The sequence below is a fragment of the Protopterus annectens genome, chromosome 1.part2 (genome assembly GCF_019279795.1).
Source record: "Protopterus annectens isolate FY-2018-M chromosome 1.part2, PAN1.0, whole genome shotgun sequence".
Classification (NCBI taxonomy): Eukaryota; Metazoa; Chordata; order Ceratodontiformes; family Protopteridae; genus Protopterus; species Protopterus annectens.
In genome coordinates this window covers 1,085,061,622-1,085,078,774 of record NC_056727.1, presented here as the reverse complement: position 1 = coordinate 1,085,078,774, position 17,153 = coordinate 1,085,061,622, and the positions used below count along the sequence as shown (strand labels likewise).

The following is a 17,153-nucleotide window of genomic DNA, read 5'->3' as shown; positions in this document are numbered from 1 at the left end:
TTAGCCCATGTTCCAACAAGTCAGCACCCTATGCCACTGTCCAACAGGGACATAGGTGGAATCCCAGGGGTGTATTTTCTGTACCCCATCCAGTTATCCGGGTTGCGCTTAAAAAGGTTTAATGAGGTACTCTCCTTTAGGTGGCGAGGGAGTCTATTCCACAAAAGGGGGAGTCTCTAGGACAAAAATCTGTCCTGCCAACAAGTCCTATTGATGTCACAGACCAGGTTGAGGTCTCACGTGCGGGTTACTTGAGTGGAGCTTGACTTGCGAATATGCAGCAGTCTCATCAGGGCGGGCTCTGAGATAGTTTTGTTTGCCAGACAGAGGTCACCTCTGAGGAGTCTGTAGGAGACTGAGTAGAGGGACGTGGCTTTTAGCCTATCTGTGTAAGGTAGATGTTTCAGGCCCTGGATTCTCTGGGTGAGGAATCTCTATGGTCTCTCTGGCTGCTGCATGTGCTTTGTGAGATACATGCCGAAAGGGGTATTGTATTCAGTAATCGGTCTTATAAGGGAAGAATACAGGGATGTTTTGACCACCTTGTCCCTGGATAAGATACCCTTACTAATGAGGTTGTCCATGTAGAAAGCTTTCCATACAATGGAGGCAATATGGTGGTCAAAAGTCAGTTTGCTGTCAACCTGGGTTCCCAAGTCCCTCACGACTGATTGCATGCTTAGTGCCGTATTATCAGTGTGATAATTTGTGGAGACGTCATTCTCTCCAAAAGCCAGTTTGCTATCAACCTGGGTACCCAAGTCTCTCACAGCTAATTGCATGCTTAGTGCCTTATTATCAATGTGATAATTTGTGGGGATGTCATTCTTCCCAAAAGGGATGATGATGCATTTTTTGGCATTCAGTTTGAGGCCATGTTTCTGGCACCAGTTTGTTTGGGTGAGACCCTCTTGGAGGATGTCCATGTCACTAGGGGAATTGATGTAGCCAGCAGTCATCTGCAAACTTGGTCAGCCATAACTAGATTTGGCCTGCACCTCTGAGAAGTATATCCCAAACAGCAGAGGCCCCAAGACCGATCCCTTGGGTACACCGCTTGTTACGGGTCTACTACTTGAGTTGGCTTCCCCTATTTTGACTAGGTGGGTCCTATCAGTGAACCAACTTGCTACCCATCTGGTAACATATAGATTGATGCCTAGTTGAGAGAGTTTATCTATTATACCTGAGTGGGGAATAGTATTGAAGGCCTTGGCCAGGTCAAAGTAGGCGGTGTGCACCATCTTCCCCTCGTCTGTGGCCTTGGTGACTGTCTCAAAGAAGTCAACCAAACTTAACAGGCATTCCCTTGACAAAACCAAACTGTGTGGGATCAAGTGTCTGGAGGTTGCCAATGTCCTTGTTAATGAGGTTCATGATCTGTTCCATGGCCTTGCAGATCAGGCTAGTTAGGCTGATGGGTCTATAATTTCCTAGATCAGTGGACGCTCCACCTTTGTGCAAAGAGATGACAGTAGCTGTCCTCCACTCAGCTTGGATGAAACTGTACTCAGGCTTTGTTTGAATAGGGTGCCTAATGGTGCTACAAGTTCCTGCCTGAGTTCATGTAAGATGCAGCCTGGGATGTTATCAGGTCCCATGAAGGCTGTATTTTTTGCCTTTGAAAGGACAGTGATAACTTGCTCCCTAGAGATAAGGAGAGGTGGGCAAGTATTGGGGATGTCCTGTTTTACTGATGGGGTGGGGGGTGGGGGTGGGCAGAGGAGTGAAGTTTTCACTGAACCTGTCTGCCAGCAGGTTGGCTATATCTACAGGCTTTGTGTATGTGGTGTCCTTGAACACCAGTTCTGAGCAGATCTGGGTGCTTCCCTTGAGATTGCGGACAGATGTGAAGAAAGTCTTATGATTGTCTTTAGTAGATGTGGCCAGTTTGGACTCGAAGTTTGCTTTGGAGGATTTCACTAGTGCTCTTATTTAATTGTTCAGGGTAAGTAGAGATTGCTTCCAATTAGACACCTGTTCCTTCTTGGTCCTGAACAGCAATTTTCTCCTTTTATTATAAATTTTATTTATTGTAGATGTCCACCAGACAGGTTTACTCTTCCTTGAGGAGGAGGATTTCATCCTGTCTGGTATTCCTGATTCCATGCAGCTATATAAATGTTCATGTAGTGCTTTGGTGTAAGTTTGGACGTATGTGCCAGTTTCTGTGGAGGGTGAGGGGGCTGTGAAGCTGTTTATACCTTTCCTCAGAAGGTTGTAATTAGCTTTGGAGAAGTTTTTTTGTTTGACCCTAGCTAGAGGGGAGTGGGCCGGGGAGATGGTGACTTCGAAAGTGACTGCATTGTGGTCGGATCTTACCAGGGATGATGACACTGTAGGGATGCTGCAGTGGTTACTTATGTTGGTTAATACCAACTCCAGTCATGTCATCCCAGGCTGTCAGGTACTGGATCCCCTTTGAATGACACCAGAAACTTTTACCTCTTGTGGGGGTGTCAACCAACTGGTCCAAGGCATTTGCCTTGACGTAAATAAGGAATCTCTGGGCATTTGAGTTTTGGCATGAGTATTTCTTCCAGTCTGTGGATGGATAGTTAAAATCGTCCAGGATCAGCATAAAGGGTTGAATTTTGATAGATTCGAAGAGGTCCAGATAGGTGGAGTGGGCATCTTGAGTCAAAGTTGGAGGCCTGTAGCTAGCTATGATTTGAATAGGGTTCTTGTCAATTTTTAATTGCTTCTGGAGTATTTCCTGTGCATCATACTGTTTGACCAGCCTAGAGGTGTGTATTTCTTTTATATATATTGCAACTCCACCTCCTTTTATTGTGCTGCCCATGGCTTTGGGGTCTGAATGAATGATAGGATGAGTAACCTGGTATGGCTGGGGTGCTCTCTGCAGCATTGAAACAGGTTACTGTGACTGCACAAATGTCAGCTTCTTCCAGGGTTAAGAATGCTTGCAATGAATGCAGTTTCATGTTTAGATTCCTAGCGGTTAGCAGCATAACCTTTAATTTACGTTTTGATGAAATTTTCATGTTGGCAGTTTTGACCTCATGGCATTGCCTAAAAAAGACACTATGGGGGAGGCAAGAGCCTTTGCCAGGAGCCTGAAACCCAAAGGAGACAGTTGCAGGCCATCTCTGGCAAAGCATTGTGGCTGGTCAGTTATGTCATCCCAGGCTGTCAGATACTGGATCCCCTTTGATTGACACCAGAAACTAAGCCAGTTGTTAATGTCAATCATTTTCTGTTTGTATTGAGGCATCATTCTGGCTGACAGTAGAATGCTGCTTAAGGCTAGGAACATACCTGCCTGGGACACATACTCAGCGAGCTCAATCATGTCTCTCTTCATATAGTCCAGGTAGGTACTTCAAGTCATTCACTCCAATATGGACTATGACAGTCATAACAGTACCTGTTGAGAGACTTGAGTGCGTTGGTGATATGGCATATTCTGGCACCCGACAAACAACTAACCATGACTTTCTCCTTATCCAGCCTGGTGATGTAAATTGAGGCACCTCCACATTTAGTCTCTAACTGTGCAGTAGCTGGCCTAAATGTGTAGTATGCATTGTAGCCCTGCACTGTCAGGTGCTCTCCTCGGCTTTAAAACATGAATCTGTAACTGCATAGATGCCTGCATTCTCCAGGGTGAGAAGAGCTTGGAGAAAGTGGAGTTTTTGTTTAGACTCATGGCATTCAGCAGTAACATCTTCAGAATCCCTTAGGCTGAATTTGCTATTTTGGAAGTTTTGACAGTTTGGCATTACCTAAAAAAGGCACTTGGGGGAGGACAGTGTTTAAACCAGTTTTCAAAAACATAGAGAGGACAAATACTGACTATCCTTGGCAAAGCAGTGTGGCCTATCAACCATATCCTCTGATGATGACAAATATTGCACTCCCATGGTACTTGTAGTCTAGTGACCTGAGTGCATATGTGATCTGGCAGATCCTGGCCTCTGACACACAACTGACTGTGACTTTCTCCTTACTCAGCATAGTGAGTGGGACATCAGTGTGTAATATGTTATTATGATATCATTTGATCTGTGAAGGGATCCTCTTTAGCAGGTCCTAATTACATTGCTGCTCTTTTCCCATGTCTAGATCATCACTCCTTCTACTCAGTGGCTGAAGTTGGAGTTTCCTAAAAGTAAGGCAAGCATACATTTATATGTCATTGTGCAATGTAAATGTGTTATTATTTATCTTCTTTTGCAGGAGTACGTCCACTCAGTGGTTATGGCAATAAGCAGGCAGATGCATGCTGTTCTTTTATGATGCATGATGTCATGGCATGTACTAGCACAGGATATGTCTGCCTGTATATAGGAGCTTCAGAGAAAAAGATAGTTGAACTAAAGAGTGGAGAGAGACTGTCCTTTCCAACTGTAGACATATCACGGAGGTTTCCTTATGGGTCTTCTCATAAAGGAAGAACGTATGTGTTAAAAAAGCCTCAAGCTATGAGCTGATAAGGGAGTCCCTGTACTCCTTCCTTATCAAACCAATTATAGACAATGCCCCCTTTGGCATGTACCTTGCCAAGCACATGCAGCAGTTGGAGAGACCACAGAGGTTCCTGACCAGGAAAATCCAGAGTCTCAAACACATATCCTATACAGATAGGCTAAAAGCCCTGTCCCTCTACTCAGTCTCATACAGACTGCTCAGAGGTGACCTCTGTCTGGCATGTAAGGCCGTCTCATACTCAACCTTGATGGAGTTGCTGCATATCCGTAAGTCAAACTCCACTTACACAGCCTGCACGCAAGGCCTCAACCTGGTCTGTGACGTTAATAGAACTTGTTGGTGGGATAGATTTGTGTCCCAAAGACTACCCCCATCTGTGGAATAGACTCCTTCTCCATGTCAAGCAGAGTACCTCACTAGACCTCTTTAAGAGGATCATGGACAACTGGATGGGAAACAGAAAATATACCCCTGGGATTCCACCTGTGTCCCTGCTGGACAGGGGGAGAAACAGGTGCTGACTTTGTGGAAACATGGTGAAATTCTTGGCTAGGCTTTTAAGAGCTTCCAAGCCAATAGCCTAGTATCATCTGTGAAGCTATGAACTCTGTAATAACTTATTTTGTTAAAAGTAACAGATTAGATAAACTTTTCAGTGGCATCTGTTCATCTTCAGCTCAACCATCTAAAAACTCTGTACATCAAATGGATATAGTCTAACAGGCTGTACAACTGATATCCAGTAAAAATCATTTGTCTCCCTTTTCTTGTGCAGTCTAACCTTTATCACATGGAAGATGTAGTTTATTCAAACATTGCTAAACATGTTTATGTACAATGACCATTCATACTAACGATCTAATTTAAACATATACATCTCATAGGTTCATAGGTAGGTACTAGGCTATTGGCCCTAAGGCCTATTTAAGCCTAGCCAAAATGGTACCCTGGCTTTCGCCACCCAAGAAAATTATTTTCCTGTGCCCCTGTCGAGCAGAGCCCCAGAGGTGATCCCCAGGGGTGAATTTCCTATTACCCATCCAATCATCAAGATTTTTCTTAAAAAATGCTAATGAGGAGCTTTGTTTGATATAGATAGGTAGTTTGTTCCAGAGTATGAGAAGTCTCTGGGACAGGAGTCTATCCCTCCAGCATGTTCTGTTTATTGTGGTGACAAGGTTTAGGTCCCTAGCGCATGTAGCTTGGAGGGATTGCGATTTCTTTAAGTGGAGCATGTCCAACAGCTCTGGGTTTGACATAGCTTTGTATGTTAGGCAGAGATTGCCTCTGAGTAGGCGATATGCGACGGAGTAAAGCTGGAGTTTTTTGAGATGGTCTGCGTAGGGCATCTGTTTGAGGCCGGTAATCCTCTTTGTGAGGTATTTCTGCAGCCTTTCCAGTTGTTGTAGATGTCTTGTGAGGTACATACCAAAATGGGTGTTGTACTCTATAATGGATCTAATGAGTGACGAGCAGAGGGGAACAATGACCTCTTTTTTTACTGGATGAGAAACCTTTTGTGATGAGGTGTGCCACGTAGAAGGATTTCCTGACTATTGTGGCGATGTGATAATCAAAGGAGAGACCACTGTCCACCTGTGTCCCAAGGTCTCTTATCACACTTTTGGTGTTAAGTAGACCACCACCTATGCGGTAGCTCATGGGTACAGAGTTTTTACCAAAGGGGATGACAATGCACTTTTTGGCATTGAGCTTGAGGCCATGGCTTTGACACCAGGCATCTGTCCCAGTGAGGCCCTTTTGTAGGATGTCCACATCATTAGGAGTTTCGATTATGGCTACTAGTTTTGCAGTCATCTGCAAACTTCGTTAGCCAAAGACCTTCTATGTTAGCTTGTAATTCAGAAAAGTATCTACCAAACAAGAGAGGACCCAGGACTGAACCCTGTGGTACTCCACTTGTCACTGGTCTGAAGTCAAATTTGGAGTCTGCTACTTTCACAGTGTGGGTTCTGTCAGTGAGCCAGTTGGCAACCCATCTTGTGAAATAGGGATTTATACCTAGTTTAGTGAGTTTATCTATAATTCCAGAGTGGGGGTTGGTGCAAAAGCCTTGGCGAGATCTAGATAGGCTGTATGAACCACCTTACCCTTGTCTATGGCTTTGGTGGCTGCTACAGAGAAGTCTATCAGGTTTAGGAGACATGATCTGCCTTTTACAAACCCGAACTGGGTGGGGTCCAGAGTTTAGAGATTACCAATGTCTTTGTTTATAATTTCCATGATGATACATTCCATGGCCTTGCAGACCAGGCTCATTAGGCTAATGGGGCGGTAATTCCAGGGGTCCGTGGTGACTCCCCCTCTGTGGAGTGGGATAACCGTTAATGTGCACCATTCAGTGGGCACAAAGCCTGAGGTGACGCTATGATTGAACATGGTGCTTAGGTGGGGTGCCAGTTCATTCTGTAGTTCATGTAGAACGCAGCCTGGGATGTTGTCATGTCCCATGGATGCAGTGTTCTTGGCTTTGGAGACTGTGGTTTTTACCTATGCAGCTGTGATTACAGGAACTTTGTATTCTTCTGGTATAGAGATGGGCCCTTCAAGGGGTGGGGGGGGGGGTAAAGTTAGCACTTAACCTATCTGCCAGGATGTTGGCAATATCAGTTGGTTCTGCATATTTAGTGTCATTTTGCTGTAACTCAGAGCAGATCTGAGTGTTGCCATTGAGATTCTTGACATAGCTATAGAATGCTTTGTGGTTGTCTTTAGAATCAGTGGCAATTTTGTTTTCATAACTAGCTTTGGAGGATTTTATGAGGGATCTCAGCTTCTTACTGAGGCTGACTAGGGACTTCCTCCAAACATGGGATTTTACTCTTTTTTGCAACACTTTCTTTCTTCTGTTGTAGAGTTTGTTTATGGCAGGGGACCACCAGATTGGCTTCCTTTGTTTGGAGGATAGCATCTTGGTTCTGTTAGGGATAGCACAATCCATGCACTCGTGTAAGTGCTTATAAAGTGCATTTGTGTAGGATTCAGCAGTTGTACCTCTGTTGTTCATCTGCATGGGTGTTGAAAAGTTTGCCACTTCTGTCTTAAGAAGCATGAAGTTGGCTTTGGAGAAATATTTTACGGTGGTTTCCCTAATGGGGTGTGGAGGCGGGATGTCGATATCTAGGGTGATTAGCTTGTGGTCGGACCTGACCAATGAGGAACTGACCTCTGGTGTGGAACACTGGTCGCCCATGCTGGTAATGACCAGATCTAGGATATTGCTGCCCCTGGTGGGGGTGTGGATAAGTTGAGCCAAGGCGCTGGAATTTATGAATTCTAGAAAACGTTGAGCAAAAGAGTTGGTACATGAGTAGTTTTCCCAGTTAATGGTGGGGTGGTTGAAATCACCCATTATTAGGGTGTTTGGTTGTACCCTAATATTGTCCAGTGTATCAAGAAATGAGGAGTGGGAATCCTGGGGCATGGTGGAGGATCTGTAGCAAGTTACAGTTTGGATTGCGGTCTTGCCCAGAGTTAGTTGCACTTGGTTAATCTGGGCTGCATTATGCTGAGCAACTAACCTGGAGGTTTGGATATCTTTACTGAATATGGACACGCCTCCGCCTTTAGTGTTTCGGTCCAGGTTAGGTGGCCGAAATGTATGGTATGAATTATAGTCTGGTAATGCAGGGGTGCTCTCTGGAGCCTTGAACCAGGTCTCTGTCACTGCACAGATGTCGATGTTCTTCATTTTAAGGAGTGCCTCGAGTGAATGTATTTTGAGGTTTAGACTTCTAGCATTGAGTAGCATTACCCTCAGATTTTGCTTGCTTGTATATGTTACAGTGGTGAATTTGTCATTTGAACCTTGCCTAAAAAAGGCACTATAGGGGTGGCAAGAGCCTTAACCAGTATCCAGAATCCCAAGGGCGATAGGTGCAGGCCATCTCTGGCAAAGCAACGTGGTCTGTCGATCATGTCATCCCAGGCAGACAGATACTGGATCCCCTTAGAATGACACCAGATGTTTAGCCAATTTTTGAAGTCAATCATTTTGTGCTTGTACTGTGGTATCATTCTGGGTGATGGCAGGATGCTACTCAGGGCTAGGGTCATACCTGCCTGGGCTACAAGAACAGAGAGCTCCTCCATGTCTCTTTTCATTTAGTTCAGGGAGGTACATCTCAGGTCATTCACACCAACATGGACAATGATAGAGTCATATTTGTACTTGTGGAGTGACCTGAGTGTGTTCATTATGTGGTGGATCCTGGCACCCAACAGGCAGCTGACAGGAACTTTCTCCTTGTTTAGCCTGGTGAATGGAGCATCAGTGTGTCTTACTATAGAGTCACCTATGACTAGAGTTTTGAGCTATGTTTTTATGCCTTATGGGCTGTGGTTGAGTGGCACACTGAGTTTGTGGGCTATGTGTCATTTGGGTTGTTTTGGGGGTGGAGGTTACTTACGTTTCTGCTTTGGAGGTCTCTGTTGCTTGAACAGATTTTTATTGAGAGCCTCCACGAATGTAGGTGTGTGTTTTGTGTTGCTATGTTTGTGTTTTGGTGGTGTAGGTTTTGAGGGACTATGTGATGAGTGTGGTGTGGTGCAAGTATTTACCTTCTCCTCTTGACTGTCTAGTCCAGTCTTGAGTGAAGAGAACTTTGCTTCCAGTTTGGCTATATAAGTGCATCTTTCACAGGTTGTAGTGTAGGGTGGTAGGAGGAGAGGGTTGTCTGTGTACATGAGGCAATTGCTGCATTGCCCCAAGATGCCCAGATTCATCAGGTAGACAGGAGAAAACACCGGGAGCTGACCCTTAGACATGCCTGGATAGATGCTTATTTATTAAGTACTAAAAACTGTTTTCCTCTAGACAACTGAGGAAAGTTGAGTGCTGTAGTAATTTGTAGCTTATTTAGTGCTTATGAGTTCTGGACAAGTGCTAAGCTCAAAGAAACAGATTTGAGTGCTAAAAATAAAAAAACTGGCTAGTTCTAAGGGAAAATTTGAAGAGCACACTTTATGGCGCCGGGAATAGTTTAACCCTAGCTAAACGGCGATGCATAAAGTGTATTTTTTTTTAATATGACAGTAGCAAATGAGCAAACTGATTTAAACAAATTAACCAATAAAAAGCTAACAACTGAGCCCCGTTCCTGCAGTCTTCGACCAGACAAGTTCTAACTGCACACTTTTGCCACTAGTGTGCAGGAGAACCTTCTCCAAAAAAAATGGTCTGGATTAGTGCTCAAGTTATACAAACAAAGCTAGATTCAGCAGGTCTGAATTTAGTCTATGCTACAGCAAACAAGGCGTACAAATTTCAGAAAGAAACAGTTCAAATAAGCAGGCACAATAAGCCTTTAACCAGAAACTCCCAGCTCAGAAGGGCAGAATCTACCCTCTCCTCCCACAAGAGTGCAGACCACACCTTCTTAATGTAAAATAACTGGCCCGACGACCAAGTGCTTAAACCAGAACTAATACACTTTTAGAATAAGAGACACTAAGCCTTCAATCAGCAATTCCAAACTTAGAAGGATGTAAGCTACCTGTCTTGCCACAACAGTGCAGACCAGAAGCCTTAATGTAAAACAACTGGTCTGAAGCCCAAGTGCTTAAACCAAAAGGCTTAGAATAACAGTTACAATTTAATCAAGCTACTACCAAGCAGTAATAAATGCAGCAGAATTAATACAATTGAATACTTTTAAGAAGAGGCAAAAGCAAAATAAAGTGCAGTTTTTTTTAATAAAGTGCAAGGAGAGAGGAAGGAGCAGCAGAAGAAGAATTCAAGGTTAAGAACCTAAGTGGGTTGGCCTTCTCAAATGTTCTATCTGTATTAAGTAGAGTGAACACCAGATTGGGAGGGGTGCTGTAATTTGAAGGATGAGTGACATTCTAAAGCTTGACTAATCAGCGTTACATTTAACAAGGTATTACTAGGTTCATCTTTCGTCTTTTTTGTACATTGTTCTTTTCCAGAACATACAGTACATATGTACTTGTAAGGACATATGTTACCTGGTTCCTTCTTTGGATTAAGCAGTTATGCAGCAGAAGTTAAGCAGTTTCTTTCTGGTGTATAGATCTACTTTTAGATATGAAAGTGCATGCAAAAAATAAATTAGATTTTCTTCCTGTTCTATTCTCTTATTTTTTAATATTGTGCCATTTTAATATTGTACCTGAACACTACTAGCAGATAAGTTAGCATTACATTACAATGTATTACACAAGCACACATACATCATTGTCTGCTTTTCAGAAAGAGAGGCATTGTATTTGTATAGCATTTTTTCTATCTTTATATCCAGAAACATCCATGGGAACACCCATGGGAAAGCTGCCTTTTAGGGTTGGGATAAAGCTGCATGAGACAGCATGCTGTTTGTTGATATCTCCTCATGATGTTCTTATGAAGATGCCTTAGCCACTTGTAGATGAATCTTGAGGTTTGCAGTGTTTCCTTAGCACTCGCAGAAAGACAACAATAAACATAAAAAGTGTTTACAAACAGTGTAACAAAATAAGACTGAATTTGCACAGGTGTTGCAACATCTAGCATTTAGTGAAAAAGAGCCAGGATACGCAAATTATGTTTTGAATTTTAGCAAGTTCGTAATATTACAAGTAAAAAAAGCCACTGATTGCAGCAAGTAAGTAACTAGAACATTTACTAAATATAAATTTCCTGATCTTTTCATTGAATTTGCTAGGAGTCATTTAAATAAAGGTTTTATATAAAAAGTTTATTTTCTAAAATATTATTTTACACAATAAACATTATGGTTACATAGTCATTATGTTTATTGGCTTTTTTATCTCTGGATTGTTATACTGAAGCTGTCTTTGTTGCCGTTTTTTCTATATGAGATTTAATAATATAACCACTATCTAATGCATGTAGCGCACATTTGTGTAGTTGCTTACACACCGATATCAGACATTAAGAGCACAGGAGTTTCTTAATGTGAATAAAAGAAAAAAGAGCCTTTTGTTTGTTCAGGACTAAACTTGAATAAAAGAAAAATGCCGTTTGCTCTTTCAGCAGCAGTTAAAATATGGTGTACAATTTGTTTGCCTACTCATGGAAATTAACTTTTGTTTATACCACATGAAAATGGGTACATTCGATTTTTTTAATCCATCTGTTGTCTTGCAAAGTTAGGGGCATTGTACACAACCTTACTGAAGCACATCTCCCCTAAGCTATATATATATATATATATATATATATATATATATATATATATATATATATATATATATATTTGTGTGTGTGTGTGTGTGTGTGTGTGTCAGTTTGTAGGGACTACTTTTTACTTGTGGATTTGCCCATTTGTATAACTTCTCCAGGCCAGGGTCACCAGTGCCCCCCATCAACTTAGGCTGGTGATATTTGGCTTGTATAAGAGGTAATCCAGACCAGAAACCTCTGTTGCTGCATGCAGAGACAGGCTTGGCTTGAAAATGGTATAGCCCTGTCCCCTTTGTGCTGGTGTCACATTTGGAGGTTGAGCTTGAGCAAAAATACATAGTTACTAGGTTTGACCCCATCCCAGGCCCAAGGATGGTTACTCCCCTTAGCCTTGCCTAATTACTTTACTCATCGTGGCAACCATTTATGGTGTGGCCCCTATCAGAGCTGGATGAGTGCCCTCCTCCCTCCGCACACACACAAACAGCACACATAGTCCCTCAGCCCTCCCTAAGGAAAGTTTGGCAGTCTTAACTTAATCATTACTTCTCTGTTTTCTACTACATCCAGCAGGTGACTGTGCCACTAAATCAAACCTGAGTCACCTGGGCTTGTAGTCAGGGTTTCATCCCTTTATGCCATTGATTTATAATTGGGTTGCCATGTTTATTTCCTTTGTTAATGGGACATGTGTATTTGTAACTAATGACCCTATGCAGACGTGAGTTATGCTGTTAAAGTAACACATAAGCATACATGCTTCAATTTACAGTCAATTTTTTAAACATCTCACTTTATAAGGTGGGAGATAATAACCAGTATATTATTTGCACCTAAAAGCATGATACAACCAAGAGAAAGTAAAATGCTCTCTTGTGGTATTAAGCATAATCATCAAAGAGGCAATATGTCAAACGGGGCTGATAACACACAAACTTTACAGGCAAAGGTAAGATTCTGTACTCATTTAGAGTTCAAGGAGTGAACCAAAAAATGTTAACCCTTACTGGCCATGACTGTCCCAGACTACTCACTGTTTCGAACTGCCCTTGCTCTCTTTGTAAATGTCTCTGTCTCCCAAATTGTTTGACAGTCTCCTGAAGTTTTTGTGGGAATACTGCTGTTATCATTACTGCTAAAACATCCATAGAGTAGATGGCTGTAGCTTGAATTTTAATAAAAATAATATTTCTGTCATTTTTGTGACAGCATATAAAAAGAGTTAAAATATCATATCTATATACAAATGCATATTCTTTTTAGGCCTGTGGTCACAATAACATCACATGTTTATGTTCTGTATAACTTTGTATTTGTTACTCTGAAGATAAATGTTAGCCACACTTTCATTTTATATTCGCTGGTTTGCAAATGGTGCAGTTCTTCAATTTTAGATGGAAAATCTTGTTTGAATTTGACAAGTTTTATAAAAGTCATTATGTATGTATGTATTCAAGAAATTCTTACAGATGTTTCAGAACAAGACAACGCTATGGTCTGCCTTACATATTACATTGTATCTACCATGTCATAGCTATTGGTCCCCCACCATGAAACAAGAGAAGCATACTGCATACCTGGACTTACTGGAGTCACTTGCCATACAGCCCAACACCTCACTCATGGGTGATTTTAATTATCCTACCGTCGACTGGGAAACATACATGACCGCAAACATGCTGAACTTGTTGGACTTTGTCAATGCAAATGCTCTGGAACAGCCAGTCAGCACACCCACAAGAGGCTCAAATAGTATTCACTGACATGGGAGAGCACCCCCCTCCCCCGTTTGATGTCCTCCCTGGTAAGTAAGACCAGACCATATGTCAGTCTCATTCAGTGTAATTATAGACGAGATACCACATTGAGCTCAAAAATGCTTAAGAATTGTTCAAAGACAAATTACCTCCTACTAAGTGATAATATAAGAAGTTTCAAAGCTTCCTTGAACATAGATAACACAGACTCCTACGCAGAGGTATACACCAATGCCCTGTATAACCACTTAAGCAGTTGTATAGAATTGGCTGTACCTGACCAGATTAAAACCAGGTCTTGCTGAAAAAACAAGTCACCCTGGTGAGCCCCTAGTATAAACAGGCTATACAACAAGAGAACAAAACTAATGTCCAAGAACAGGAGGGAACTGGCTCAGCAGAGGAAGAAATCCCTCTCTAGCTTAAACAAGCAAATTAGACATCTTGTCAAGTCCTCCAAAGCTAATTGCAAAGCAAAAATAGCCTCCCTAGCTAAGGATAATCACAAGGAATTCTTTAACGATGTCTGAAATCTAAAAGGGAATACTCAGCTATGCGCAGAACTGTTTGTGGATGGCACCACCCATACTCAACCAGAGATAACAGCCAACCTGCTAGCTGACAGATTTGGAGCAAACTTCACCCCTGTTCCCTCCAGTCATCCCCCACAGTATACCTGCCACCATTCCTCAGCCTATTATTTCAAGAGAGTAGATAATTTTGGTGCTCTCCAAGGCCAAAAACACAGCATCAGTGGGACCAAACAACATCCCAGGTTGCCTTTTAAACAACTTAAAATATGACCTAGCAGACCCATTTGGATCCCTGTTTAACCATTGCCTACAAACTAGCAGTGTTTCAGTGGAATGTAGGACAGCAACAGTAATCCCTCTGCACAAAAGGGGACCATCAACTGACCCTAGGAATTATAGGCCCATAAGCCTGACAACCCTAATCTGCAAGGTCATGGAAAGAATCACTGTGGACCTTATTAACAAGGACATAAGTAATCTCCAGACACTGAACCCAACTCATTTCAGATTTATTAAAGGTAGATTATGCCTGTCAAACATGGTTAATTTTTTCAAGAAAGTCACCAAGATTCTGAATGAGGGAAAGACAGTGCATACCACATATCTTGACCTAGTAAAGGCATTTGACACCAATCCCTCACTCAGGTATTATAGAGAAACTCTCCCATTTGGTTATTAACCCCTACATTACCAGATGGGTAGCCATCTGGCTCACCAACAGGACACATACTGTCAAAGTGGGTGACTTGACTTCTAACAAAAGATCAGTCATCAGTGGCATACTACTGGATTCTGTGCTGGACCCCTTACTGTATGAAATTTATTTCTCAGAATTCCAGGCAAACTTGGATGGCCTGTGGCTGACTAAGTTTGCTGATGATTGCAAATTGGGAGCAATCATTGCGTCCCCAACAATCTTAATATACTGCAGACAGGGTTAATGCAAACAAATGATTGGTGCCAAAGCCACGGATTAAAGCTAAAGGCAAAAAAATGCATTATTATTCCCTTTTGGAAAGCTGACATCCCTGCTAATTACATTATAGACAGCATCTCCTTAAGTGTAAACCCAGTGGTACATGATCTGGGTACTCAGGTTGATAGCAATCTGAACTTTGACCACCGCGTATCCACAGTAGTAAGGAAGTCCTTCTATGTGGTACATCTAAGTAAAGGCATCACATCTAGATCTGAGGATGTTATAATTCCATTATACTCGGCCCACATCTAACCAGTAATTGAGTATAATGCTCCCTTTTGCATGGACCTTACCAGACACCTGCAAAAACTGGAGAGACCACAAAGGTTTCTCACCCAGAAATTACAGGGTAGACAAAACAAGTCTTATGCGGAAAGACTGAACGCCATGTCACTGTATTATGTCTCCTACAGGTTGCTAAGGGGTGACCTGTGCCTGGCTGACATGGCAGTCTCTGACCCAGCCCTCATGGAAATGCTACACATTCATAAATCAAACTGCACAAGGGTCACTCGCTTCAGGGATCTTAACTTAGCCTCTTACATGAACAGGTCATACTGGAGAAATAAATACATCTCCTGAAGAGTGTCACTTCTCTGTAACAAGCTTTCAATTCATGTGAAACAGAGTTCCTCCCCAACCATCTTCAAACGCAGCCTAGATCAATGGATGAGTGACTGCAAATTGCAATTCTGGGGTGGCACCCATGTCCCTCCTGAGTAGAGGCAGTCAGTATTAACTACCTTACCTCTGCAAACTTCACTCTCCTAACCACCGACAATTTGAGCAACTCAGGACAAATATGGTTAAGAATGTAAGGGCTCTAGGGCCATTAGCCTAGTAACCTACTATGAACCTATGAACAGGAATGACAAATTGAAAGTACAATCTAAAATGTAATTATATTTGTTACAACAAATAAAATATGTATGTTTTGCTATAACATTTAAAATGACAGAAAATATTGATTTTTTGAGAAAAGGGTAGTATTTTAATTTCAACTGCATGAAAATATAATAATGATATTGTTAAATATATGTTGAATTTGTAAATCTCAAAATGTCTAATGTTTGTGGTCAGCTGAATGGCAGAAAGATAGAACAGCGAAATGGCTGTATTAGCCTGCTGTTGTCTAGCAGTATAGGACAGTGTTACCAAAACTAATTCAAATATTCCAATAAAGTTCCCAGAATAATGTGTCCTACATTTCAGCAAAAAAAAAAAAAAATGCACTTAGTTTGAGATTCATATTTAAAGTCATGTGCATACTTTATATTCTTGAAATGTACTGTTTTGTGCTTATGAATTTAAATGCTGTATCTAAGATTTTTGCGGTTTTCCCCACACTGAGCAGAAATAAGTGAGTGCAGTACAACATTCTGGACTGTGTTAAGAGCATACTTGTGAAACCCTTCACTTGGTCTCCATGTATAAAAACCATATGCGAGTCCATCTTTGTGTCTTCTTAATCAAAATTTCATAGAAGTATAACCAGATACGCTAATACATATTGTACTGAAAATTTCCATTTTAGCCTTGGTGATTTCAGTACAGCTCATTACCAAATTTATCCCCCAGCAAAGGGAATTTTGGTCTTTTCACCTTTGCAGTGATAATAATGTTTGCTGCCATATATAAAATGTTTACGTCTAATGTAATGACAACTCTGAACAGATAAGTTCTGAACATGTGATGCATATTTTACCCTGAGCAGAAGTCATACACCCACATGAAACAGAATCCAAGTATAATACAGTGTGCTGAACTGTCATAGTGAAATGACAGTAAAATCCTACTTTTAAAATGTATATATAAAAAGTTACATGACATTCCTTCTTTGAGAGTTAATAATTCTTTCTAGAAAACATAACAGCACATACTAGTTAAGATTGCTGTTCTGCCCTTAGAGATTTCATACATCTCAGTGCTTAGTTTGGGTGTTTTTTCAATATCATGGTTGCAGTGATGAAATTGTTGGCATATCTGGTGAAATATGTACATATAAATATGTGGAGATATATGCACACACACAAACACATGTATATGGCTAAATATATGATTGTTTACTTTTGATGTTATGACAACACCATGTGGATGTATTATTGGAATATTCTGCATTTCCAGCCCTGACTAGACTTCATATACCGACCTGTAATGGAAACCAAGCATAATATATTGTGTCAGACAGAAAATAAAATGCCTCTGAAATCCTTTGTTTGGTAACTTTGTATAAAAGGCCATATGTCCAACCCTTTGATAGTTCTCAA

The 17,153-nt window shown here is 41.5% G+C and overlaps 1 protein-coding gene across 1 annotated transcript in view; it reads left to right on the top strand.

Moving 5' to 3' along the window:
* Positions 1–17,153, top strand: part of LOC122792429 (synapse-associated protein 1-like) — a 353,118-nt gene that overhangs the window by 242,613 nt on the left and 93,352 nt on the right. The gene's annotated exons all lie outside the window — the stretch shown is intronic.